Source organism: Dromiciops gliroides, chromosome 2 (assembly GCF_019393635.1).
Source record: "Dromiciops gliroides isolate mDroGli1 chromosome 2, mDroGli1.pri, whole genome shotgun sequence".
NCBI classification, from domain to species: domain Eukaryota; kingdom Metazoa; phylum Chordata; class Mammalia; order Microbiotheria; family Microbiotheriidae; genus Dromiciops; species Dromiciops gliroides.
Genome location: NC_057862.1, coordinates 10,996,978 through 11,014,307, shown reverse-complemented (window position 1 = coordinate 11,014,307; position 17,330 = coordinate 10,996,978).

Sequence of the window (17,330 nt, the reverse complement as noted above, 5' to 3'; positions counted from 1 at the left end):
GTCCTCCCTTTGTCCCTCCATGACCCCCTGCCTCCCAACACTTGCAAATCAAGGAGGTTTGCCTACTAACCTCCAAGCTGGATGGTGTCCTCCCCAAAATGTTGATTTCTGCTATTAGGCTGAGATCCTCAGTTCTCCTAATCAAAGTAACCTTTTGTTGTAATTTCTTGATCACATACTTCCCTTTTTAATCTCTTGTTTTGTTATAATTTTGTGGACTGTAAATTCTGGGTCCTAGGTGGTCGTGGGAAACTCCTACCCACCAATAACACTAGAACATCTACCAGTTTTTGGACTGAGTGGGGAAATAGGGTGTGCCTTTGCCAAGGTGTGTGATGTGATACATGGCATTCTGAGAATCTGAAGGATTTACAAGTTGAATAAAGGTGCAGCAGCATATAAAAAAAAAAAAAGAATGCCCACCAGCTGAGCCAGCTTTGTGTGCCATAAAGTGGGCCCTGGAAGCTTCCAGCCTGAGCATAGACCTCAGCTTCCCAGTCGGCAGTGCTGGAAACACTACAAATGGCACAAGAGAGCCAGGGGAGGGGGCGGTAGGAGATGGAGGAGGATGAGCGCAGCTACACGGCAGGCTTTGGGGTGGGTGAAGCAGCTACACGGCAGATCTATGAGATCTATTTGGTTTTGCAAAAACAGCCCAATGCTAACATTGACTTCCAGTCACTGCCAGTCCTACCAGGTTAAAAAAAAAAACCATCAAGGTAACAAAGTAATGGGTGTAAAGTGTCCCCAAAATCTTGGTGCCATTTTAAGCTATCAAAGCCCCTCACTGAACGGAGACTTTGGCACCCTGCGTTATTAACTTGTTAAACTCAGACACTGATTTTCATATTTGGCTCAATTGATATCTTCATGTGTTGAAATTTATAGGTACAATTAATATTGGCTTGATCTTTGATCTCTTTATATCTCTTTGGGGGCTGCAGATCCCCGCTGTGGTCAGCAGAATGTCAGATTACACATGGAGGCTTCCTGTGCTTATGCCACATACATGCGCAAAAAGATTTCACAAGTGTTCAAAGATTTTCAGGGGATTCAAATTCAATTCAATCAAAAGAATATTTTAATTGCTGAGTCTGAATGAAACTTACATGGTAGTTTGCACATCGCATTCAATCTGAAAACAATAACAAATAATTCTTTCGAAATAATGATCTCTCAACTGTGATAAACTTAGCTCTTCTCAGCAATACAATGATCTAAGACAATTCGAAAGAATTCATGATGGAAAATGTTCTCCACATGCAGAAAAAAAGAACTGTGGATTCCGAATGCAGATTGAACCATACTTTGTGGCTTTTTTTTTTGTTTTTTGAAGTTTTCCCCCTTTTTTCTGATTCTTCTTTCACAACATGACTAATGCAGAAATATGTTTAATGTGATTGTACATATATAACCTATATCAGATTGCTTCCTGTCTTAGGAAGGGGGGAGGGAAGAGATGAAGGGAGAAAAATTTGGAACTAAAAACTTATGAAAACAAATGTTGGAAAATATCTTTACATGTAACTGGAAGATAATAAAATACTTTTATGTTTAAAAAAGTAATTTAAAAATTTTAAATAAAAAAATAACAATCTCCAAAAATGGAGACGGTTTTTTTTCTCAAATTTGTTTTTATGATTTCCAATTCAGGTATTTGAGAAATCAAGTTAAAATATAATCAGATTTCTTGCTCCTGGGTCACCTTCCTTCCATTTAAGTCTATATCTCCAGAAAAATGTCTTTTTAAAAATTTGTTTCTACAAAGGTACAGAAAGCTACTGCTTTCTGCCTTCAATGTCATTGGAGAAGTGGCATAATACATTGTGGAACATTTAGGTCTCCTACATTTTTGAGGAAAATAAAAAACTTAATTATGTACCTGATTTTAACCAATGTGAATCTCAAATATTTCTGAATTCTGAAGTCTGTGTTTAACAGAAAGTTATTCACGGAGAGAGTCCTCAGAAGGGGGAAGGTGTGGGAAGGAGGGTGCCTGGGCCTTTCTCAAGTCTCCTTATCAGTTTGGTTTTTGTTTTTAGTCTTTTCTCTTTGAGATGTTTAACCCAAAGGAAAAGCTGCTTGAGCACACCTGCTGGGGAAGTGGCTGGGCCAAGCTGGGACCCTTGCTTACAGGTTTTCTACAGTTTGGCCACCACTGATCAAAGCCTGCTCTGCATACATTTACGCTCCCACTGTGGCCCACTGCCATCTGAAAGAGAAAAGTCCGTGGAGAAAGGAAACTGTACAGATGAGAAACTAGCTCACTAGCACAAGTATTAGGATCAAAACATCCAGGACCTGGCATTTGGTTAGTGTGGGTAATGAACCTGCCTATAACTTGGTCTCAGAACAATGTCTGAGGCTCAGAAATGTTTGTCACAAAGTGAGTCTTCCTTTGGGGGATCCTGGGAGGAAGAGGGAAGCAAGGCAGGAAGAGGAGGGGGAGGGGGATGGAAAAAGAGGAGGGAAGAGGGACTGCGTGTCTGGGTCACTTCCTAGATGACAGAACCCCAGGGAGCAGAGACTCAGGGTGAGCTGCTGCAACGACAGGTCCAACTTGACAAAAGGACTTTCCTCCCCAAGTTCCCATAATCAAAACAGCGACTTGGGGAAAATATTTGCAGCTAATTTCTCTAATAAAGGTCTAAGAAAGAGAAGGAAGGAATTCAAATATATAAAACTAGAGATATTCCCCATAGATAATGGCAAAAGGACATGAACAAGCAGTTCTAAAAGGGAGCAGTGCAAGCTTTCAACAGACATATATATGGGAAAACTTTCCACAAAACCAATAATTAGAGAAAGGAAGCTTAAAATGACTCGCTCAGAGGGCCCACCTCCGGCTCATCAGACTGGCAAAGATGATGAAAAAGGAAAAAGGTGGTTGCTGGACGGCCTGTGGGAAGCAAGGCACGTTGGTCCAGCTGTTTTCAAAATCATTTCAGAGCTATGCCCAGAAGGGCACAGAGCTGCACAAGCCCCTGGGCCCAGTGATACCCCTAATGGGGATCAAAGAAAGAAGGCAGCTCTTTTTGTTGTAGCAAAGAAGCATAAGCAAAAAGGGTCCCCATCAACTGGGGAATGGCTGAACAAATGAATCACTGAAATATTCTTCCATCACAGAAGAGGATGAAAGGGACAGAATCTGAGAAACCAGTGAAGACTCATATGAACTGATGCAGAACTGGGACAGTCAATGACAGAACACTATAAAGAACAACTCTGAACAATTGAAGAGTACCAATCAACACCGTGAGCAACCATAACTCCAGAGGACTGATAACGAAGCCTGGAAGAGGGAGCCTAGAAGGAGACACAGCAGATGTGTGGCTCAGTTTGGTCTGTCCACGCTTATTTGTTACAAGGACTGTGGTGGTGGTGGTGTTTTATTTGGAAAGGAGAAAAGGAAAAAGAGGAAGAAAGGAAGGAAGGAGGGAGGGAGGGAATGGAAGAAAAGAAGGATTGGTTTGAAAAAGGAGTTCCCTATATCAATGATATTATATACATATATATATAAAAAAATAAAATATATCAATCCCAGGTCCAGACCAATAATAACAGTAAAAGGGCACATTTATGTATATATCACAAGATTTGCAAAGCAAGTGATCCTCCCAACAACTCTGTGAGGAAAGTATTCTCATCCCCAGCCATGAAGTGTTTGAGGTAGGATTTGAACTGAGGGCTTCCTTTACTTCAAGCACAGGACTCTATCCACAAGAGGAAACACTACCTCTTCTTTTAAAATTTCTCTATTTTACTTTGAAGCCGCTCTTAATCTTCACAAGGGACATGAAAGAAAAGGCTTTCATCAAAACCAGTTAATTCAACCACTAGGTTATTAGCCTGTTTTTAAAATAACTTGCCCTGAAGATGCACAGGATTTATGGATGACTTTTCAGAATGGTCTTGAGATGGGTGGGATGGAAGCTCTTTGGAGCACTTAGCACAGTACCGGGCATACAGTAGGTGCCTAAATTGTTACTCAATTGATTAAGTGAGTTAACCAGAATAAAACCAAGTCAATGTTTTCTTCCTTTCCATTATCTTATCAGTAGCCCATGTGCTGAGAAATTTACTTCAATGCTCCAACAGAAAGACCAAATACATAAAAAGACTGAAAACCCATCCAAGGTGCTTGAGGCTCCCATGAAGAGATTTTATTCACTGTGTCAGTCCCAGGATGCACCAAAAGGCTGTTGATGAACACAAGATATTCTCAGTGACACTGGAGCCCAAAACAAAAGCCAAGAAGGTCTAGGGATAAAAAAGGAGGAAACCTAATGGAGATCTACCAATGTAATGCCTATCTGGACATGTTCTCGTTCATTAGTTTGATCAAAAACCAACACCATGAAGTATCTACACACCCACATGTACACACTCACAGATGTGTGTACACTTACGTGTATTGATAGATACATGTATTATGGCTTCCAAGTTACAAAGCATGTGAAACATGGTCACTCTCGGGGCCACACGCACGTACACTGGATCACTGTTACCCCCAATTTACAGATGAGGAACGTGGAGCTCAGAGGGATCCGAGTTTGCCTAAGGTCCCGTGGGTGGTAATTGGCAGGACCAAAGGTGCACTGTAAATATTCCTTCCACACTGCCTCCCAGGCCCTGCCCAGGGCCTCCCTCCCAGCCCCACTGGGCACAGGGACAAGCCAGAGAACAGCCTTTGAAGTCAGGACAATGTGGGCTCAGGTTTTCCCTCAGACAAATACTGGTGGTGAGCATGGCCCAGAGCCCCAGGCATCTAAGAGCAGACATGCAGAGTGGGCCAGTCTGCATTAAGAGAGGGAGCTTCCTTACTAGAGTCCCCCGCCTCCCCCCAAAAAACCCTGACAGAGATGCTGCCTCCGGGCATGCTGATGTCAGTTCATGCAGGATCACTAAGAGGACCCAAGTTCCCTGAAGGGAGTCATAGGAAAGCTCATGGCTGCCAGTGGCTTTCAGGTGGTACAAATCTCTTAACAAGGGTCACTGCCCAACAGTGTCCTGGCCCATCTCTTCTACTCTCACTCAGGACCCGCCTCGCAATCACAGTAAAGGAGTGTCTGCCATAAGAGGAAGCTGGAGGCCTCCCCTTCCCTCCCCCCTCCAGAGGAAGTGACAGACTCTGGCCGGCCCAAGAACCTCAGCCTCTGGAGAGGCTTCCCAGTCCTGGAGGATCCTGGGGGCCCTGGTGCCATCTACATGCACAAAGTAGGCAGACACCTATGTGGTGTGAATTTTTATTTAGGAGCTCCGAAAGGCCTGCCTGTCCCCAAAGTCTCTCCCCCACGGCGATGACGAGCATTCTCATCATTTGACTCACTCCTTTGACCTCTTAAAATGCAAATATCTCACTGAGGAAAGTGATAGGTTGCAGTCATGAGCATGAATTCATCTGATGAGCTCTTTGGGTAAACCAGGCTTTGAGGCATCCGTTTATCCATGAGTCCCATGGGGCTCGGCCAGCTGTGTCTGATGAAGGGGACAATAACAGAGAAGCTGGGGAAGGCAGACGCCCAGGCAAGTGGCACAGTCAGATGTGATGCCCTCAACATGTGCTAGGTGGGGAGCATCCAAAGGGAGTAGAGGGAGGGCCGCTGAAGACAAACTCCACCTGCCCTGTGGTTTCACCCAGCCTGGCCAGGCCTTGGTGTTTCCTTACTTAAGACAGGACTGAAGGGGCAGCTGGGTGGCACAGTGGATAGAATGCTGGTCCTACAGCCTAAATTCAAATCTGGCCTTAGATACTTACTAGCTGTGACCCAATAAGAAGGAAAGTGAGAGCAAGTGAAAGAGAACAAGAGAGAGCGAGAGTGAGAGAGAGCAAGAGAGAGTCAGAGAGAGAGAAGATGAAGGAAGATAAAACAAGACTGAACATTTGATTATAAACTTGTGAGTTATTCAGACAAAAATGTGCGGTTCAGTAAGTTCCCTGCTGTCAGGAAATCTAGATAATATCAGTGCGTGCGTGCATGTGTGTGTGTGTGTGTGTGTGTGTGTGTGTGTGTGTGTGTGTGTGACAAACAAGTTTCTACTCCACGACAAGGTGTGCAAAGCCCTTTGGAAATATTATCTCACGTCAGACTCACAACAACTTGGGAGGGAGGTGCCACTAGGATCCCTATTTGACAGATGAGGAAACTGAGGCAGGCAGCAGTTCAGTGACTTGCCCAAGGTCACACAGCTAGTAAGTGTCTGAAGCACCATCTGAACTGAGGTCTTGACAACGCTACAGTCTTGGATACAATGTTTAAAGTCCTCAACAACAACCATCCAAAGCCTTGGGAGCCCAGAGGGGCCTCCCAGAATCCACAAGGATGAGCGAGCTGCCCTTCTCCCACCTTGAGTCTTGCCTGAACCCTTCCACCCATGCAGGGCTGGGATCACAAGTCACTCCCTCTTCCCAGGCCTCATCTTGCTCCTCCGTATAATGACAGCAGTGACCTTAGAGGCCTGGCTCCAGCCCCCAGGAGGCTCCACAAACAGTTGTTCATCTGATTCCCTCCAGTCCTGCGGCCAAACCACGTGTAGCTCCGGAAGCAGCAAACCGGAGGTTCAGGCTCACCCTGGACGTCCATGTGGCTCCTGCAGGCCTCAGTCCTGGGCCCTAAAAGGGCGAGGGGCTGGCCCAACATCAAAGCTGCTGAGGGGCTCCAATCTTCTGGGGTTTTGGGGGCGCTGAACAGGATACCCCCTCCTCAAACAATGAGGACATGGGGTCACCCCAGGCACTCCTCGGCCCCTCCCAAAAGGAGCACAAGGCCATCTGGCCTGAGGGGAAGAGACTTCTAGCTTCTAAGAAGCAGCCTCTGGGACACTCCTGGTGGTTTGTTGCGAGTATTTCTATAACATCCTCAACATGATCGAGTTCCTTTGTGATCCTAAGCACTTTGATGTCACGCATTTAAAGATGTGGTTCTGAGAAGGGGTCCAGGGCACAGGAAAGGTCTGGTGCATGGAGCCCATCATGGAAATCGCCCGTCTGGGGGTGGCTCCCAAGAAAGCAGGCCAGTGGTACCCTAATCCCTCACTGCAGAGGGGGGCCTTTTCCTTCCCACAAAGAGTGGTGGAATGGACCCTCACACGACTTGTGTTAAACCCACCCCAGGAAGGATGAGCAGCTGAACCAGCTTCCTGAAGGCTTCTTCCTTCAGGCATCCCGCCATGCAGGGCTCCATCACGGCAGATCTATGGGTAGTCCCTACTGTGTACACAGACAGCTATAAAATGGAGGCACACGGTGCCCACGCCCCTCCCAGGGCTCCTGTGAGGATCCAAGGAGATGGAAATGTCTGCTGGCTCTTGGCACAGGGCCTGATGCATAGCAGGTGCTCCCATCCCAAGCCCTGTATCCTGGGGTGGTCGTCACCATGCACCATCGGAAGCAGGTGGCCGCTGAATCTTCTGGTAGCCCCCAGTCCTTGACTGTGCTAGACTCCTCTCAGACACCGTGAGGCTTCACGTCTCTGAGGATACTGAGTAGAGCACACAGAATATCCAAGTCCCTGATCCGAGTGACCAAAATGTCACGAGATTTCCAGTCTTAGTTGTTTCCTGGCTACTGGTTTTAGTCAATGCTTGTATCTTATTTCTATGTGGGTTTTCATCGAGCACTGAGGATTTTTTTTTTTGGGGGGGGGGGGGTTGGGAGGGAGGCAATGAGGGTTAAGTGACTTGCCCAGGGTCACACAGCTAGTGTCAAGTGTCTGAGGCTGGATTTGAACTCATGTCCTCCTGAATCCAAGGCCGGTGCTTTACCATTGCACCATCTAGCTGCCCCCATTGAGGATTTTTAAATAGCAATATCACCTGCTTCCCTCCTTCCTTGATATTTTCATTCCCACAGGCAGCTAGGTGGTACAAAAGCCCACAGAGCCCCAGGCCTGAAGACACAGGAAGGCCTGAGTTCAAATACAGCCTCAGACACAGACTAGCTGTGTGACTGTGGGTGAGTCACTTCGCCTCTGTTTGCCTCAGTTTCCACATTTGTAAAATGGGAATAATAATAATCATACCTGCTGTGGTAAAAAAAAAACAGAAGTTTTAGCTGAATCATTTGAGAGTTGAGCGCATGCTACTGAAGCAGCTTTTGAAAGACCTCCCTTTTGGCGACGAACTTCCAGCACACCAGCTTAAAACTGAGGGAGGAATGGAAGTTCGGCCCTCTGGCTTTTCAACTTAGCTGTGGTGGCATGTTTTGTGTTTGGCTTTTGGGTGTGCTGTTTCTCGGCCTGGCGGGCAGTTTGGGATTCGGTGAGTTTTATAAAGGAATATAGACTAAGCTTAGATCTAAGATTATTCATCTGTATTTCTACTTTCCTATTTCCCTAATCGGTATCAGCTTTTGTTGTCTAATTAATTCCCAAGCAATAAAAACTAATCCCTCACTGATTAAAGCTCAGAGGCTTCTTTTTCTTAGTGGTCTGGGAGATATATGAGGGGAAAGTTAAAAGGGGGAGTTTAATGCTCGTATATCCAATTTTAAATCTCACACTGCCATCCAGGGTTATCGTGAGGATCAAATGAGTGTACAAAAAATTAATTATTAGCTAATCTAATCTAACCTGGAAAAATTTATAATTTTGGACTTATGAAAAATTACAAGCTAAGAGAAATTATAAGTGGGCCATAAATCCCACCTGGGTTGCCATTCAAATGTAGAAATATTTTGACTTACTAGCCTAATTTGGGAGGATAATCTGACTGGAGGACTAATCTGGGGACTTTTGACTGTTTGGCTGACTGCTATAAATTTAATGTGGGCCGTTTATCAAGTTCCACCACACTGCTCCACTTCCAAATTGATAAGCAAAATATTAAGAAGCCTCTTAACTAAATAATCAAAGCAGAGTTTATTTATGCGATACTATTTAAAATTTAAAATACAGGGAAATAAAATGTACAACCTGACTGCTCTCGGGTTCTTCCTTTCACCTGCTGAGCCTGGAACCTTTTTAATACAATAAGGGCCTTAGCCACCTCTCACATCAGGGTATGTCACACTTTCCCTGCTCAGCTCCTTTCTTCTAACTCCTCTTAATCTTCACTTTCTCCAACCTCTACCCTGTGCTGACGCTTCTGTGCTCTCCGCTGCCTCCTGGTCAGTCTGCCCTCTGCCGCCTTTGCCGCCCCTCTAATCTTGTCCGCCAGCCTTTCCTCCTTGCTCCTAGTCCTGCGTTACTGTTCGTCTCGTCCCCCCTTCTAATCTAACTCCCAGGTCTAATCTCAGCCCAAAGGTAGGGTCCCCAAATCAAAATAAATCTCCACATGAGACAGGTGTGAAATGTGCCAGGCGCACAGGAGACTTTGTATAAACGTTTGGTCCCTTTCCCTCCCCTTCCCCACAAACATGATGGATTTCCTAAAAAGCTGATGCATAAAGAGTCAGACCAGGGGACAGCTAGGTGGCGCAGTAGATAAAGCACCGGCCCTGGATTCAGGAGTACCTGAGTTCAAATCCAGCCTCAGACACTTGACACTTCCTAGCTGTGTGGCCCTGGGCAAGTCACTTAACCCCCATTGCCCCACAAAAAAAAAAAAAAGAGTCAGACCAGTTTTCTGAAACATGTACCTCAACAGCCCAGCGAGGCTGACCCTGGCGTTGTGCCCCAGGGTCTGCCCTTACCCCTCCAGCGGGTCCCTGCTTCATATGAAGCATCCCCCTCTTTCTAGCTCATGCCCCTCATAAACATCACCTAATCTTCCCTATCTGAACTGGTTTTTAAATCTCCTCTTGGCCCTTATTTCTCCTCTCCTCCTTTTCACTGCCATATTCTTAAAATATCACCCACCCTCACTGCTTTTGCCAACCTTTGTCCTCACCGACCACCCTCTCGCTCCCTTGCTCTCTGTGTTCTACCTCTACCATATTTCCGAAACTTTCCAAAGTCGCCAGTGACCTAATTTGCAAATCCCAGGGGCCTTTTCTCAGGTCTCTAGCAGCTCATGGCATTTCTGCCTTCCCTTGGTTTTGATGGCACAACCCTCCCATGGACTTCTTTCAGCCTTTGTGACCACTCGCAGAATCACAGATTTTCAGTTAGAAGGGACCTGAGAGGCCACCTGGTCAGCCCCTCTAAACCATAAGGGCACAACATGCTCAACAAGTGCTTGTCCAGGCTTTGCTTGAGAAGCAACAAGGAAGGGGAGCCCAACATTCCCGAGATGTCCCAAACCACTGACGGATGGTTCCCCTTTTGCAAATTCTGCTCACTGGTCCTGGTTCTACCCGCCAGGCCCAGAGTCGCCCTTCCGATACTTGGCAGAGAGCTCTCCTGGCCTCCCAGCAACTTCCCAGCCCTCGTTTCCTCGTCCCTGGTCAGCCAAGCCTCTGTCTTGTAGCTTAACCAAGGGCTGAGAACCACTTCCTTCCATCTCCGGGAAGAGATCACCTCTGTACAGACACAACTTACAGTGGGGGAGCTGGACTTTCTCCAGGGCCTGCAAGCCCTCTCTTCCTCTCCCCCTGACTGACCACCAGGTCTTCCAGCTGCTGCTCCTCTCCCCTCAGCTCCACTCCAAGTCACAGCGTATTCCTCTCTCACATCAGGAATACTTTATTCTTAGCCATTCCTAAGGGGATGGACTTGGGCAAATGTTTACTCCCTGAGTGGCTTTTACCCATCCACATTCCTGGGCCACCTTTCCTTAGCCTTGCTCAGATAACAAAAATTAACATTAATATTAACCTAATTAAGCAGGTAAATTTGCCGAGGGAAAAATAAAATGCAAATCAAATGTACGTTCTTTTTTTTTCAGTTATTCATTTATTTATAATATGCATGTTACTAAGCACCCTCACGGCTCTGTCTGGACACAGGGTACTTACTATAATGAAAAATCAGTAACATTTTAATTTCCATTCTAAAAAGAAAGCGTGTTGAAGAAGAAATATGAGATGGGCTTTGCCCTCCTTTTCTGAGTGATCACTGTATACTGTGGCACGAGATGAAGTGGGAGCAGCACCCACCATTCATCGTTATGGTTTAAAATCCCTCTGCCGCTTTCTGTCTAAGATCGCCGGACTGCAAACAGAAAAAGATCTTAGAGATCATGGGCAGGATTCAACCCAAAAAGAAGTATCTTGCCCAAGGTCATAAAGGTTGTTACAGAGCGTGATTTGATTCCAGATTCTTGGACTCCAAACTCTTCCCAATGCTTCCTTTCTAAGTGTCCACCTCGCACCAATCAGGCGGACTGGAGGTTAGGGGTGAAAGGCCACAAGAATCACCCACACTGTTGTCAGCCGGTCTCCCCCACACCAGACACCCTTTACTTCTGCGAACCTTTCTTTAACATGTGCATTTAAAAACCATAGAGAGTCTGGTTCGGTTTGGAGCTTTTGAACATCCTGTGATTTTATCTGCATCAGGAGTTGCCAGTGAGGAACTTCTGGAGGCCCTTGTGTGTACCAGAGAACCTCCTCTACAATGGGTCTTTAGGGTCTGCCTGGGACACCGAGGGCTTACTTATGTGGTTTGCACAGGGTCACCCAAACAGTGAGTGTCAGGGGTGAGAGTTGAACCCAGGTTAATTCTCTGTTCCCAGAAGGTGGCCACTCCTATAAGAATTCCTGTTATTTCAAATGTTTTGTGATAAAATAATGGAATTTGGCAGACGCCCAGGGGTCCCACCTGAATGATCTAGTACTGTTTGGGAAGCCAGCTAAGGATGATTGGATATGGGCCACACCTGGCCTGCCCTGCTGATGTCAGCAGGGGAACCACATCCAGCTTGAAGGACCTCCCTTTTGGGGGAGGGAGAGTAAAAGTAGGAAAGGGAATGCTTGCTGAGGGGAGCTCATCTTTCCTGTTGGTGAGCTTCCAGGAGCAGACCGCTGAGGCCGCACAGCTGTTTCCTATCGAAACTACAGACCCCAGGTGGTGAGTTAATAAAAAACGAGTCCAGCTCTTTGAATTAGCTGAGTGGGAAGCAAGTTTGGGGACTGTGTCAGTCTTTGCTAGAGCCAGGGAGCTCATCCATTTTCCTCTTTCCCTCTTCCCTTGTCATTGTCTTGATTAATTTCACCTTTGCTGTGTATTTTATTCCCATTAATAAAACCTGGTTCGTTTGTGGAAGAGAGGCAGTTAAACTCCATTCTGATTGACCTGGGAGAAATAACTAAAAAGGGCAGTTTGGAGGGGAGGAAACTTTGGATCTACAGGTCCCTCATTATTTTCTGAACCCCGATATTATGGTGAGCCACCCAATTAACTCTCTCCATATTCAATCTGGCCCCTACAGTTTCCTTGTCTGAAACCCAGCTCCAGTGCCTCCACGTGGGTTGTTGGTGACCCTGGGTCCCAGAAGGTTACGCCAATGAAACACAAGCTCTGATAAACCCGTGCTGTTTTGCGGTCATATCTGACTCTCTTTGGGGTTTTCTTGGCAAAAATATGGGAGTGGCTGCTATCAGTTTCCTTCTCTAGCTCATCTGACAGATGAGGAAATGGAGGCAAACAGACTGAAGTGACTTGCTCAGGGGCACACAGCTAGGTGAATGAGGCTGGATTTGAATGCAGGTCTTCCTGACTCCTGGGCTGTCACTTTATCTGCAGCACCGCTTCTTCCAAGGTGGAGAAGCTTCAAGTCCAGGTCCAAGGATGGACAGCACGAGCAGCCTAAGCTTGGAGACTCATCACCACAAAGCTGACCCACAGACAATTCTTATTTTTGAGTACGGTTATACCAGCACTAGATGGGAGCAAAGCAAAATTGGACTTAGTTGGGGAGCCCAAAGTTCCAACAACTTGTTTCTGTCTCTCTATCAAACCATTCTGTCTTTGAAGAACGACTCACATTTATGTGGAGCATGAGGGTCTGCAAAGCACTTTTGTCGGCATCTGCTAAATTAAACGGACCAACTAACCAACATTTACTAAGTGCCTACTATGCGCCAGATGCAACCTATCCCCACCCAGCAGTCTTTGCACCCATGTCCCCCCACTCCAAGTCCAGCTTCTGACAACACTAAGCATGTGCCGCATTTAAGACTTAGAACTGACAGAAGCCTTAGAAATTGTCAGGCCAATAGCATCATTTTGGAGGAAAACAACTAAAACGCAAAGACGTTAATGGATGTGGCCCAGGTCACAAAGGAATCCAGGCAGGCCTCTGTCCCTTCAAAGAAGTAATAGGGATCATCTTACCCCCCCACTGATTCAGCTGGGATGGTTTTTAACTTCTGACTCTCTTCAAATAATAAATCAGCAATAAGTTTAAGATAAGCAAAGTTCCAAGGAGCTAGGAAAACAATTTCTTTAGGTTTTGTTTCTCAATTAAGCCTTTTTCTTTAAATCATTAAGGTACAAGAGACTGCACAGGGATAAGCAAGCACTGGGCTAGCTCCCTCTAACAATGCAGATCAGCAACTTAAGAGTTGGCAAAGTGACTTGGCTAGCTAGGGTCACACAGCCCATACATGTCAGGAGATGCTTGAACCCAGATCTTCCTAGCCCCCTATGCCCCATGCCACAACTGCCTCTCAAACACAATAAAAAATAATTTACAAAGATGCTTATTAAAACTGGTGGGAGTAAAAACACCCCAAGAGTCAAAGCGGACTTCACCCAGCTGGCTGATTTCTCCATATAAAGTTGTGCCTCAGACCCAAGTTACAATCTGTGAATGTTTCTTCCACATGCTTGCTCCTAAGTCATTCTAACAATGGTTATCTTTCAGCATGACCAAGGACATTCCCGCTGCCCATATATTCTAGTCTTTGAAGTTTCGTCTTGAGAATTACCGCCATCTTTTCTAGTGGGACTGCCTCGCCGCTGCCAGGGCTGAGAGCACATTCAGCTGCACATACACACGGGGACCAATTCAGGTTCACATTTGAGAACAGTTTGAATGATGGGGCCTAATGCATTCTAGTTTGGGAGGCACTCGCTCCCTTCTTTTCGGGGTCCTGGATCTCATCTTGACATCTAAGCTGGACATGAATGATCTTTCAAGAACACTCCAGGGATTTCCGAAGGTCCGAGGCAGAGTGTTCATTAGGCTTCTCTTTCCTGGGCTTTCCAAGTTCTATTGTGTGCCCGTTTCATTCAGCGCCGGAGCCTGTGGGCCTGCCTCACTGTTTGTCTCCTTCATGTCGGGCTGCATTTCTATGCCTCAAACACAGGGATCCATCAACTGAACAAGGAATTCCAAACTATTCTTTCACCTTCCTAACAAATTGCATGGTGTATATGAAGAATAAATTAGCATTAATTTTCCTCTGTTAACTATTAATAAAACATGCTCATGAGCTCCTTCTTCAATCAGGGCCACCTCAGCTTCCTCCCTCAGCAAATGAAATACTAAGGATTTCCTCATTTTTCCCCGCTATGCAATTGTCCTCCAACCTTGCCTTCGCCTCACCTCCCACACACTAAAGCCCTAGGTCAGGGGCCCCATTCTTCTGGTGAAGTGTACTAGACAGGAGTCCTTTCAGATCCCATCAACACCCCTCCTTAATTAGCCAAAGGGATGGCAATTGTGAAACACAAGGCCCTTGCTCACTGTGCTTTCTCTCTCTCTCTCTCTCTCTCAGAAGCAGAATGTTGTCTCTGCACCACATTCCACCCACAGAGCCAGAGGCAAGAAATCAAACCCAAGCCTGTCTCCCCATGGCACAACAGCACTGGCCTGGACACCAGCTGCTTTTCCCCAGTCTTGGCTCTTATTTTCATTGTGGGCCACTAAAGAGAGATGGGAAGAGAACTGGATGGATAGACCGACCCAGCCAGATAGGCAGACATGAAAGTTCTTTAAGAGCATGTTAAACAAAGTTCTCTGAATACCAACTGGAAGAAAGCGCTTCTGATGCCAAAAAAACCATCATAACTGATATCAGTCCTTAAAAAGGGTCAGTTTCTACAGTCAATTTCCTCAGGCCGAGAACTTTGCATTTTTGTGCTAATTTTTTTGATCCAGGAATTCAAAGGTACCCGTTTTCTGGAACTGCACAGGATGCAGAGAAAGAAATAAGTAGATGACCTATTGCAGATGACAAAGAAAAGCAAATTCAAGCCTACAACAAGCGGGGGGAATCATTCAAGAACAATTTGTCTTTATTTAAAAATGGCTTCAGTGAAGCTGCCAAGGTCAGTGTCAGGTTGGATCTCAGCTGCACAAATGCCCGTCTCTAAAAGCGGCTCTTGCTTGTGCACCTGGCTTAAAACAAAATGTTCTGACAACTTTCTATTTGTTAATTGGTGTGGCCCGCCCATTCAGGGCTCAGATCCTTTGGACTTCCATATGCACTTCCTGAACACAGAAGGGGCCTTTTAGGCAGCAAACACATCATAATGAAAAGCAACAATTCGGTAAAGTCCCATGGAAGAGCCTCGTTTGCATTTCAAACAAGTTCCCCCCAAATGAGAGCTTCTTTTGATGAAATAAAATTACAATTCCAACTCCTTCCCCATAGAAAGCAGCATTCACACCACAAAAATTGCTGCTGCCCAATAATACTCTATCTCTCATTCCTTCCACGCAGTTACACACCCCGTGAGTTGATCTAACAATGCCCAAAGACTTTAATGACGAGGGTGTCTGCTTCACGCCTTACATCTCAGTAACCATGGGACGTTTACTGGCCAGGTTTTCAATGGCTTTTGGTGTGATTTGAAAGTATTAATTCCTGGATCATGTTTTGTGGAGCTTCCTTGTGCTCAGATCTGAACCCCTGGGGGTCTGCTTTGCAGCCAGACTTATCTGTGAGAAGAGACCAGGACTGCGTTTCCCCGGTCCTTTGTCTGCTGTCACCAAGAGCTCCTCTGGGACAACATGCCCAATGGGAGCACCACAGAGCCACGTCCCAAGCACATAGTGTGTACTAGCCGGGGACCAAGGATGGCCAAAGAGGATACTCGAGAGGGCCAGCCTTTGGTCCTAGTGCTTCCAAAAAGAAAATACACCAACCAACACTTGTAACAGCCAAGGAAGTTCACATGAATAACTCTCAGTAAAGATCAGAGTGTGTCCCTTCAGTCACAAAGCCATCTGTTTATCCGTTTGGTTACATGACCCAAAGGGAACAGGCTTCCTGGCCCCTGCACACCCTTCACGCTAGTTCTCTCAAGAGCGCTGCTCGGTTCAGGGCCGAATTCCTAGAAAAAGCCATGTGTACTTCCTCCACCTCCTTACTCACTCCTCAGCCTCTTGAAACGTGGCTTCCAAATCCCCGGGGCTTGGCCTCCTCTCACCATCTCTTTAAATGCCGGTCCTCTTGACTTCTCTGTAACTTGTGTCCCTGTTCCCAGAACGCGGCCACCCTCCCCTGCCCATTCTTTCTCCTTTCCTGCTCTTTCTGGGTTTGCTTCCTCTTCCGTCTCAGGGTCTTTTGCATTCCTCCCGATGGGCAGCTGGGTCTCCTTGAGAAGCATGAGTATATGAACCTTCTATCAACACTCTCCCTGACTGGAAAGAATCGCCTTTATGCAGGTGACCCTCACATCGCCATATCTAACCCTTCCTCCTTTTTCTCTCCTCTCGCTCTCGCCCATTGGACATTCCCACCTAGGTCAAACAAGATACGTTGTCTGTCCTCCTAACCCCCACATCCCTCCTCCTACTATTCCCCTTTGTCAAGGGCACCATTATTCTTCCTGGAGGCTCTCAGGTTGGAACCTCAGACCAGTCCTTGGTTCGTCTCTCCCTTTTCCTCCCAAATGCCATCCACTGGTGGACAAATGTCAATTCTACCTCTCCAGCGTCCTTCCCATCTTTTCTCTTCTCCCCACTCGTGTGACCACCTCTTTAACTCAAGGCCCCACTGCTCTTTCCCCCAACCCGTCTCTCCTGTTTCCAGATTCCAACCCATCCTCCACACAGCCATACCAAAATAATCCTCCTCAACTTCAGGTCTGACCAGGTCACCCCCTTGTCCAAGAAGATTCCCTGGCTCCCTATTACCTCCAGGATAAAAGTTCCTTCTTCTGTACCTCTCACCTTTCGCAGTCTGACTTCAGCCCACCTTGCCAGACTTGACTCACGGTCCTGCCCTGCCCTTCCCATAGACACTATTCTATCGCCCTCCTCCATGATTTCACCTAGGGCATCCCCTGACCGCTGGAATATATTCCCTCCTCACCTCAGCCTCTTATCACCACTAGCTTCCTTCAAGGCTCATCAGCTCAAGAGGCACAAGACCCTTCTGACCCCCTCACCAAGTTGAGTTAGGCCTCCCAATCCCTGAGATGAGCCGTGGGTGTCCCACGAATTTACACGCCTGCTGCTCAAGGAGAATGATCTCCACAGTGGGTACAGACAGGGCCTGGCTACATAACAAAGCATGGCTTCCCACTCAGTGAACTCTCTGACCTCCATCAGGGGTA